Genomic DNA, 9,762 nt, shown 5'->3' on the forward strand with positions numbered 1-9,762 from the left:
GAGTAGAAAGTGTGAATATGTGGACAAACGTGGTGCTGAAAGCCACGACCGGGGAGCATGTGAGAAAAGCGAGCAGGGAGATGTTGGACAAATGGGACTTTATCAGCTTCAGCTGCTAAACTCTTCAGATGCTCTAACTGAAGTCGACAGGGCTTCGCCTCTCTGGCTTCCTCTGTGGCCCTGCCTCTGTTTGTCTGCTCAGTCATGTTATAGTCATTAGCTCGCCGCGTCCTGCTGGGCTGCTAAAACACGTGACCACTTATGAAATCCTTCATTTGGTGATACAAGCAATACTGAATGAAAATGAAACATCTTACTCTGATGTTATGTACACACTGGACTTCAATAAACCAACCATTTCCAATGAAAAGTCTATATAAATATGTGTAAATGCATGTTTCAGGCTTCCACTTACAAATATATCACTTACAGAGTTTTTATGACCATTTACAACAGTAAGTCTTTCATGTATCGGAATTGAGCTAAGAAAGAAAAAACGCGGAGCAAGATTTGTGAGATTTACACCACTTTGATATTTTGCACCAAGCCTCTCCCAACCATCGATACATGCGTTAGTATCAGGTAGCAACAGTCCAGTGTGAATTTTATATGCTAAAAATGCGTAAGAAAACCCAACGTGCATCACATGTCTGATAAAAAAGTTGCTTAAGAAGTCATGTGATGTTTTCAAACCATTTTAGAGAAAAAGAAAGAAAAATTTTGAAAAGAGAAAGGAAACTTTGAAATATTTTAAAACTCAACTAAAGGTCAGACCTTTGACCTCCAAGTTGAAACTCAGTGTTGCTTGAGATTTTTTACCATTTATTTTTCATTTAGTTCTCTACGCCTCTATTTGGTGGAGTGCAATTCGCGTGTTGCTTCTCTTTTGCACTCCACTCCGGGGGAGCGGGGGTTTCATGTGGACATCCCTCAGGTTCCTTCTTTTTTTTTTCAGAATCTGTTTTTTTAGGAGTTTTTTTCTTTCTGAGAAGTAGGGTCAGAGGGGAGAGATACCCAGTTTTTTTTAGTCTGTTTACTTTAGTTTAGTACTCAGTTGTTGTTTATAATTTATAAATAATTTTAGGTTTTTGGACAATTACTGGTGTGCAACCCATTGAGACAACTATGTTGTAATTTGGGCTTAATAGATAAAATTGAATTGAGAGGGGTCAATTCATCAAGTAACCACTAGGGGGGATATACAAGTCATGATTTAGTCTAATTTGAAAAACCGAAATGGGCTTTCCCAATCTTTTTTCATGTATTCAGCCAAATAAAATATTGGTACAAGTTACCTCACTTTGTCACAACTCACAGATTTTTTCTCCAGTGCAATTTTGAATGATTATTTTTAAAACGTAACCTTCTGCGATAAACGAGATTGCAAAGCTCAATTTAAGGAGCAACCCTTTGACTTCCATGTTGAAGCAAATTTAAAAGTCAACATTGGTTGAAATGGGTCAATTCACCAAGTAACCACTAGGGGGTTATGCAAGTCCTGATTTACTCTTGTAAAATTGTCAACAGGAAAATCAATGTATGCAATATTATTTTACAAATAAATTACAAGTTTATTTAAGTTAAATATTTCTTTAGTTTGAGCTTGTTGTGATGACTTTTCCAAATAAGATGGTAAAAGCTGTGAAGCTTGAAACCAGCCTTCAAATTGACCCTATACAACCCAATGAGTCGTGAACACAACTGGCGTCCATTCATTTATGGTCATTGAGCTCAACAGAGTGAGGAAATGATCTTAGGTGGAGGGGGGTTGGGGGGTCAGCTGTGTGTTTGCTTAAGGGCAGACACACACTCACACCTTCTCAGACACACAAACACAAGTTGTTGTTGTCTGGGTGTTTTTTTTTTTTTTTTCTTCTCAAAACAGTTTACAGACAAGTCGCCTCAGTGCTGCTTTTTCGGGTCGTAGGAGGTGGGGATGCCCGCGGGGCTGGAGGTGCGTATGACAGCACCTCTGTGGACACAAGAAAGCCTCTGGGGTCACCAAGTCTACCAAAATACCGGGTACAAAAAAGACCCACCTGATTGAGAAAATGTGGAGCGATGTCATCTGGCAGAATATTGGATCCATGCCATTGTATAGTTGTTTTTTCCTTGTCCTATTTGCCACAAGTTACCTGTAATGAACCTTGTTTACGCTTTAATTCCCCCATGACTTCCAAGCCCTGATGCTCTCATTCCTGAAAAAAAGAATGGTGAGTGAATAGGCTCTAATTCTTGCTGTTTGGATGGCTTACCATTGCAATTTTTCAAAACACACTTCACAGGTCCTATACTCGTAGTGCCATCAAAGTCCCCCGGAGGAGAATTAGCATAGAGGAGTGTTTATGCTTTGCCTTGATAGTCCATTTGCTCGGGCAAACATCAAAGCGCCGAGCATCAGCTTTTGTTGAATGTCATTTACCGTTGCACGAGATGTTTTGCTGAAACAAAGTGAATGAGGTTATCCCTGGTGCCTGCTGTTCGGCTGAAAGGGAAACTGCCGATCCTTGGTGTTAAAGACCCACTCCGATGAAAATGGTGTTTTTTGGTGTTTTTAACATGCTCTTGTGGCATCTTTTTTTTGATGATAGAGAACATATATTAAGAAAAATATATTAAGACATGAAATTGCATTTTTGAGTATTAATTAATTCAAATATTTGGGTGTATTCAGACTGGACACATTTGGTTTGTTTCCCCCAATAATCCGGAAAAAGAATTTCAGTCTGAATACATACAAGCTGAACTTCAGTTCCTTGACTATAGTCCGGGACCAGGAACCGCTCTTGCACCCATCTTTTGAGGTGGTCTCGGTTTGTTTCCCATCAAACTGAACTTTCGTTTGCTCTGAAAGTCCTTATTCTGAATATGGTTCATGCTGAGACCAGAACAACTGAGCCAAAATGGCCACCAAACTCCAGTTTGCCTTTTTTGTTATATTTGAGGTGGGATGGACTGAAAGCTAGCAGAAGAGCATGTAAACAGAGAGCTCTCAGCAATGGGAATGATAAGTGGGGGCGGGCTCACGCCAAACCAACGTTCCCATCCACAACTTAGAGGCAAATTTCTTATGAATTCCTTCCACTCTGCAGAAACTATGTCCTAGAAAACAACAGTTTCTTTGATTGGCTAAAAACATCATAATTAAAAGATGACTGCGTAAGCTTTTCAAATAAATTTAAAAGGTGATCAGGTGGGTCTTTAATGTCTGTGGCTTGCCTGTACAGCGTCCACGTTGCCCCTTTTGGACAGACGCCGCAGAGCTAAGGTCTCTCGCCGCATCTCCATTTGGTTTCCATTTAACCCGTCTCACAGCTAATAAAAGACCCGGACAATTACGGAAAACTTCATATCCAGGAAATAGGCCAATTAAATTAAAACCCTTGGAGCTCCTGCGGCCAGTGAACAGGGGGTGGGTTAAAAGGAAGAGAGGGATAATATGCAGAGAGGCAATGAGTCAAGCAGGAAGAGCAGCAGTTTTGGGTTTCAATCTGCCAGTTAATCTTCAAAAAGCAAGCTGGCAGTGTGCTGGCCACTGATAAAGGCCCCGGTCTGTCATCACACAGCCTCACCTCCAATCACTCAGCCCTCCTGTCAGGGCGTCATCTGAGATCTGGAAAAACAGCTCAGGGCAATGGAAAGGAGGGTTGCAGAGAGACGGCGGGGCGAAAGGGGCAGACGCGTCTGCTAAGCTCCTCCGCGCATGTTAGATTGGTAGACTCCCCTGACTGTACGGATATGAGTTAATGTGCTGTTCTGGATTTTGCACGGACGTGTCTCGATCCCTATCACAACCTGTTCCGCCACTGCTTCCTCACATGTAAGAAGGAGCTCCGTCCTGACTCGTAAAAACCAAATGCTGATTGTGTGATCATGGGTAATTGTGTGAGGGGAGGCCATAAAGGCGGAAAAAAGAGGGTGTATTAGGGTTTTGTGGTCGTGTTTTATGGGAAGGTGTGCTTTTTTTCTTTACGTCGAGTGGTGGCTGCGCTGAAAGGTGAGAAGGAGAGGTATCAAAGAGCTGACTTTGTTGTTTAAAGGCAGTCCCCCTGAGGTAGACTCCTGGTGAAAGACAATGTTTACTGCCTGCTGATTGACACTGTAAAGGCACCCAGATGGCACTGAAGAGCTAATTGGATGTGGCAAAAAGAGTCACTCGTCTCCAAGCCTTCAGAACTTCATTATTAATTTTGACGTAAAAATGATTCCAGTTTCCTTCTCTTTATTTAGAGAACTTAAATCTTCTTCACAAACACGGTGTGGAAATTGAACCGCTGCCTTAAATTTGACAAAAGACGCCTCTGTTGGATGCTTGTCTCTTTTAGTACCTTTGAATTTGCATGATACACAATCTTCCCATCAGAGCACATTCTCTATCCTTGTTTCAAAGCAGAAAAAAAAGAACATGCAAAGAAAATGTAGCCTTCTTCTGTTTTCTATCAACCTATCTCTTAACAATATTGCCTTTACATCCTTTATATCAGGGATGTCTAACATCTGGCCCGCGGGCCACATCCGGCCCACTCCAAGGATATAACATCATAAGGATGTTGAAAAAAAGAAAAAAACGTTTCTATCACATTCCTGTGGCAAGTTATGGTTATTTAAAAAAGTGCTCGCAATGCACAATTCCACCACTAGGGGAAGCAAAGGAAAAAAAATACTGGCAAGGTATCAAGAAATTAACAGCATTTCTTTGCCGCTGTGCACCACAATTACCAAAATGTCGTTGTAAAAAAAGAAAATAATAAAAGCCCCAATAATAATAAATAATTAGATTAGGTTGTTTGAGGCATTTTTCCAACTAAGGAAAAAACAACACAAACAAAGCTACAGATAAGTTGACTACATAATTTTACTGGTCCCGTCCACTTGAGATCAGACTCATTGAATGTAGACGGGCTTGACACCCCTGCTTTATATGGTATTTATGTCTCAATCGTTAAAATTGTGTCACAACCCAAGATCTTAAAAATTTCATCCTAATTAAACAGGTTTAAAATTGGTCTTATCTCTTGTTGGCCGTACAAATGAAGCTCTGTGATAGAGGCTTAATTACTGTTTATGGGTTTGAACTGAAGCCTGTCTAAAATAGCTTTAGCTGTGGGGCAGGAACGGTCAACTGCTAATTGGAAGGAGTATTGATTCCGGCATTTGGCACTCTACATGTTCAAGTGTCCTTGAACAAGAACACTTTGCCCCTGATGATGGGTAAAATCTAAACCCTAAAAAGAAAAAAAGAATCATTATAAATTTGTTTTTTTGTCTCAATTGAGCTATAACTCAGTTAGACTCTTGGAGCCGACAGCTGTCCTTGTCCTGGGGTGTTTTCACAGTGATCTCTTTGATCTGCTCCAGTCGTTTCTTTGAGTAGTCCACTTCAGTTGTCAGGTGAGGAAACGTGCATATCGCCGGTGCGGATCAAAGAAACAAATCTGTCTGCTTGCAAGTGAACCCTGGTGTGGTTAAGTGACTGTGCGATGGTGTACCAAGAGCAGCAGTCAACCAAAGAAAGTGACTGATGGACTGAACATTTCTAACACAATGTTCCCTCACTATGTCATGGTCCAACTTTTTGGATCTTACTGATTTTTTTTGTGCAATTGCTGTTTTTTTCTCAGCAAATTGTGTTCTGTGTCCTGATTGGCTGGAGAACAAAGACAATAAATCTGTCCGTGCTGGGTCTCCAGGACTGAATGCATTCAGCTTGCCAAATTTACATAAATCCTTGATTCATTTCAGAGCCTTGTTTTCATTCTACATAATTTATTTTTCTATGGTTTAAACTTTGAGATTTTAAACAAGAAAGAAACGTGCGACAATGTTTATGTCTGTCTGAGAAGAGTATAAAGTATGTAGTGAAGGGTTTTACAGCTTTAAATCATCTATAATTATTGTAAAAAAAAATGGGTGACTACTTCACAGGTTAACTTTTGAACATAACTCCCGCAATAAACGAGGCAATACTGTAGAAGAAAAACATGCCAAGCAAGAGCTGAAATCTGAAGAGGAACAAGTCATAAACGGGTTGGAAAATCTCAAACACCGTGCCCCCATTTGACCTTAATTTTGATTTAAAAATAAAAACGTAGTTTTCTTTGCAGTAAATTTGCACGGGTAATAAAATACAACCACAAGGTTGGAAAAAAACTAAAACGGTTGGTCCTCTCCTGGTTCAACCAGTCTCTGCACAGAACCTCAAATCACTTTCAGATTTGTTCACTTCGTGGACTCTCAGTCAAAATATGTTTTGCAGTTATATATTTGTTTACTTCTTTTTGTAAGCTACCAGATCATTTCCAGGCCTTCAATCCAAAAATATTTAGTCAAACATACATACACTTTGGCACGGTAAGGTGAATCAGTCAATCTTTCAGTAGACCTCTGGTTAAAAAGGGTTATGCACAAATCCTTCAAACGTCAAGACTGACAGGCTAATACTCTGAGTTAAAACAGCAAAAAGTTGTCTGTGTTCTTTTTTTCCCCCGTGTTATTCTGTTCTACTCTTATGCTATGTTCACAGTGGACTGTCGCTACCCCATACTGTAGATACTTAGCTGGAAGAGATTTGGTGCGAAATGTACAAATCTCGCTTCAGGCTTTTTTTTTCACAGCTCTATTCCGATATATGAAAGACTCCGGCACATACCGCAATTATTCATTTTTCCTCCATGTTTAATTTTTCAGATGGTTGACACGTCATAATTTAAATCCAATTAGTTTAGCTTTCAGCAGGCATTTCACGCTTTGAATGTAGAGATCAGTAAAGGTCTCAAGTTACACGTGAACCCAAGAGTTTTGAAAACAGAAGCCTGAAATTTGCATATACACAATTTTACATAGACTTTTTATCAGAAGTTCTCGCTTGAACACATGTTGGTGACTCCAGTGTGAACGTGGCATTAGTGTCCATCTCTCATTTTAATCCAGAGGTGACTGCGGTGGTTTCGTCTTGGTTGGTTATGTGATCTGTGCTTACTCAGACTTGACCTTTTCTGTGCTGTCCCTCAGACAGCAGCCGACACCCCTGGATGTGCATCGTCTCATGTTTCTACAATGTTCATGATACTTTTTCTGTGTGTGAGCAGAAGAAGGACATCCATGCATGATGTCCCTGCAGTTTTGCCCTGTTATACTGTATTCATTCTGGTCACGTCTAGCTTGTTCAAAAATCCGCTGTACATGGTTTCATGAATGTATATTCCACCAGTGGTGTTCACACCGAACCAGTACCAGACAAACAGGTAGCGGCAAAGAGGGAATTCTTCTTCTTTTGTGTTTTTACTGTTTACTAGTGTTTGTCTGCCACCTACAATCAGTACTGGCTCGAAGCAAAAAGTCAAATTGGTGCACGTCCGCTCTGTTTTTATAAATGTATGTCTTGGTGTCATAGAATTCCTGCTGAGCCGAAAGAGGCAAAAGTTAATTTCTCTTTTGTGATCATGCTTACAATGGTTGGCATTTCTGTTTTGAAAAGGATGTTACCGCCTCGATTAAGCATCAAAAGGTTTAACCAGTTTAACATTTAGCACACGATCAAAGAACGTCTTATGTATACTTAGAGCCTACAACCAGACTTGAAAACTTGTGTACCGATGCGCAATCATGAGCGTTTTGTACGCAGAAGCTCAAAATTCCGGTCCACTAGAATTGCATAGACTTTTATTGAAAGTGGCCGGGGTGTATGCCCCTAAACACGTGTGGGACTAAATGAAAAAATAGCTCAAACTAAAAACTTAAAAATCTCCTAAGGTGTAGACCTAAAGCCATGACATCAAAGCATCCAGGAAAAGCCTTAACCCTTGAGCTGTCTTACGGATAACACGTCCTTACATTGACTAGTTATCCATCCCATGACAAATGTGGATATAGGCGGACAGGATTTCATGTTTCTGTCACGGACACCAGTGAAAATCAAAAATCATTGGGAAAAAAAAGTTCAGCGCACTGTCATGGGGTCCAGATGACTCCACTCTCTACATCAACATATCTAGGATAGCACAGTAAAGGGTTAAATCTGCTCCAAATGAAAAAAAAAATCTATTCAATTAATTAAAAGATGTTTAAAAACTTGGTTTATGGGTCACAAAACTCACCAAATGTATGTGAACCTGTTTAAGACATGTTTACAGGATCTAAGACTAACTCATTCTAAATTCAAGCTGTTAGCATATTCAAGTGGTTCATCCAATTTCTCCTGCATTTTGAGTGCATTGTGCTCTGTTCAGCACCGACATCACAGCAAATGAGACCAAGTCGCATGCAATTTACTCTGTTGTCACGTCGAGATGGGGAACATACCTCTGTCTCTTTGTGCAAGCTTTGCTGTCGCAGCAGTTGCTGTCAGTTTGAGCGCTGCCTGCCCCCAAATATAATAGGGTTTTCTTGACTGCCTCCCCAGGGACTGACTGGCAGTGAAGAATTCACCATGGCTCATTTGAAACAGTGGAGGGACGGGCCTCATAAAACTAGCTGCTCCATGTCTCCAGGCAGGTCTGAGGCATTCCAGAGGAGGTGTTAGTTTCACTGATAATACTTTCATGGAAAGACAGCATGTAGGTGGACCATGCTGCCCGTTGTGTCTGGCTCTGTCTGAGACACAGGTCACAAAGGCTAAAAGAGGACGGTCTTAATGCTAAAATTGTATTTTAAGGGAAAAGGGTTTGCTGCCAACACACTTTAAGTGTCTATTTAAGATAACTTACAGCTTGATGTTTCTGGGTCAGGTTCAACCCGGTGTAAAATAACTTGTATGAAGCAGCAGGAAGAAGGAGCCTGCTAGCTGCAAGTACATTTGTATTTATCCACAGATAAACAGAAGTTGCTGCCATCAAAATAATAGTTAATACGATGTAATACTGCCTGATTTTAAAGACTGCTTAATGAGGAACATGCATGCAATATTGAATTAGCTATGACAGAGAAACTCAGACAAAAGCTTTGTAAAAACAACATTGTGAACACACATTATTGGTTTAAGTTGATCAGAAATAATGTTTTTATTGACAAAGAATTCCAAAATCTTAGCTAGCTTAAATTTAGCTTAGCGAGTTGCTACAGTTTTACTACAAGTTTTAATGCAATTTAAGTGCTAAAATACCAAAATCAAGAAGTAGCTAACATAACTTTTCTGTTAAGTTTGTGTGAATTGTTTTAAGATGACAAATATTTAAATTTGTTGCTACACTAAATCTGTTGTAGCTTAGCTTACCATTTAGTTTAGCAAGTTGCTGCAGTTTTATTAATAGTTTAGATGCAATCTAAGCACTAAAATACAGGACATTGCTAACTTATCTTGATTGTAACGTTTGTGTAAATTGTTTTTAAGACAAACAATGTTTCAATTGCTAAACTAAATATGTTGTAGCTTAGCTCACTATGTGGCTTGCTTCCGCAGTTTTACTATTAATTTTGATGTAATGTAATGTAATTTAAGTGCTAAAATACCAAAGCCAGGAAGTTGCCAACTTAAATTTATTGTGAAGTTTGTGTAAATAGTTCTTAAGACAACAAATTTGAATTTGTTGCTTAACTAGATCTTTTGTAGCTTAGCTCACCATTTGGCTTAGCATGTTTCTACAATTTTATTAATAATTTAGATGCTGTTTAAGCACTAAAATACCAAAACCAGAAGTTGCTAACTTATTATTTGGTGAAGTTTGTATAAATTGTTTTTAAGACAACAAATATTTGAATTTGTTGCTATGCTAGATCTGTTCTAACCTAGCTCACCACACTGTAAAAAGTATGAGCTCCCTCTAC

This window comes from Oryzias melastigma, linkage group LG22, assembly GCF_002922805.2.
Source record: "Oryzias melastigma strain HK-1 linkage group LG22, ASM292280v2, whole genome shotgun sequence".
Taxonomy (NCBI): domain Eukaryota; kingdom Metazoa; phylum Chordata; class Actinopteri; order Beloniformes; family Adrianichthyidae; genus Oryzias; species Oryzias melastigma.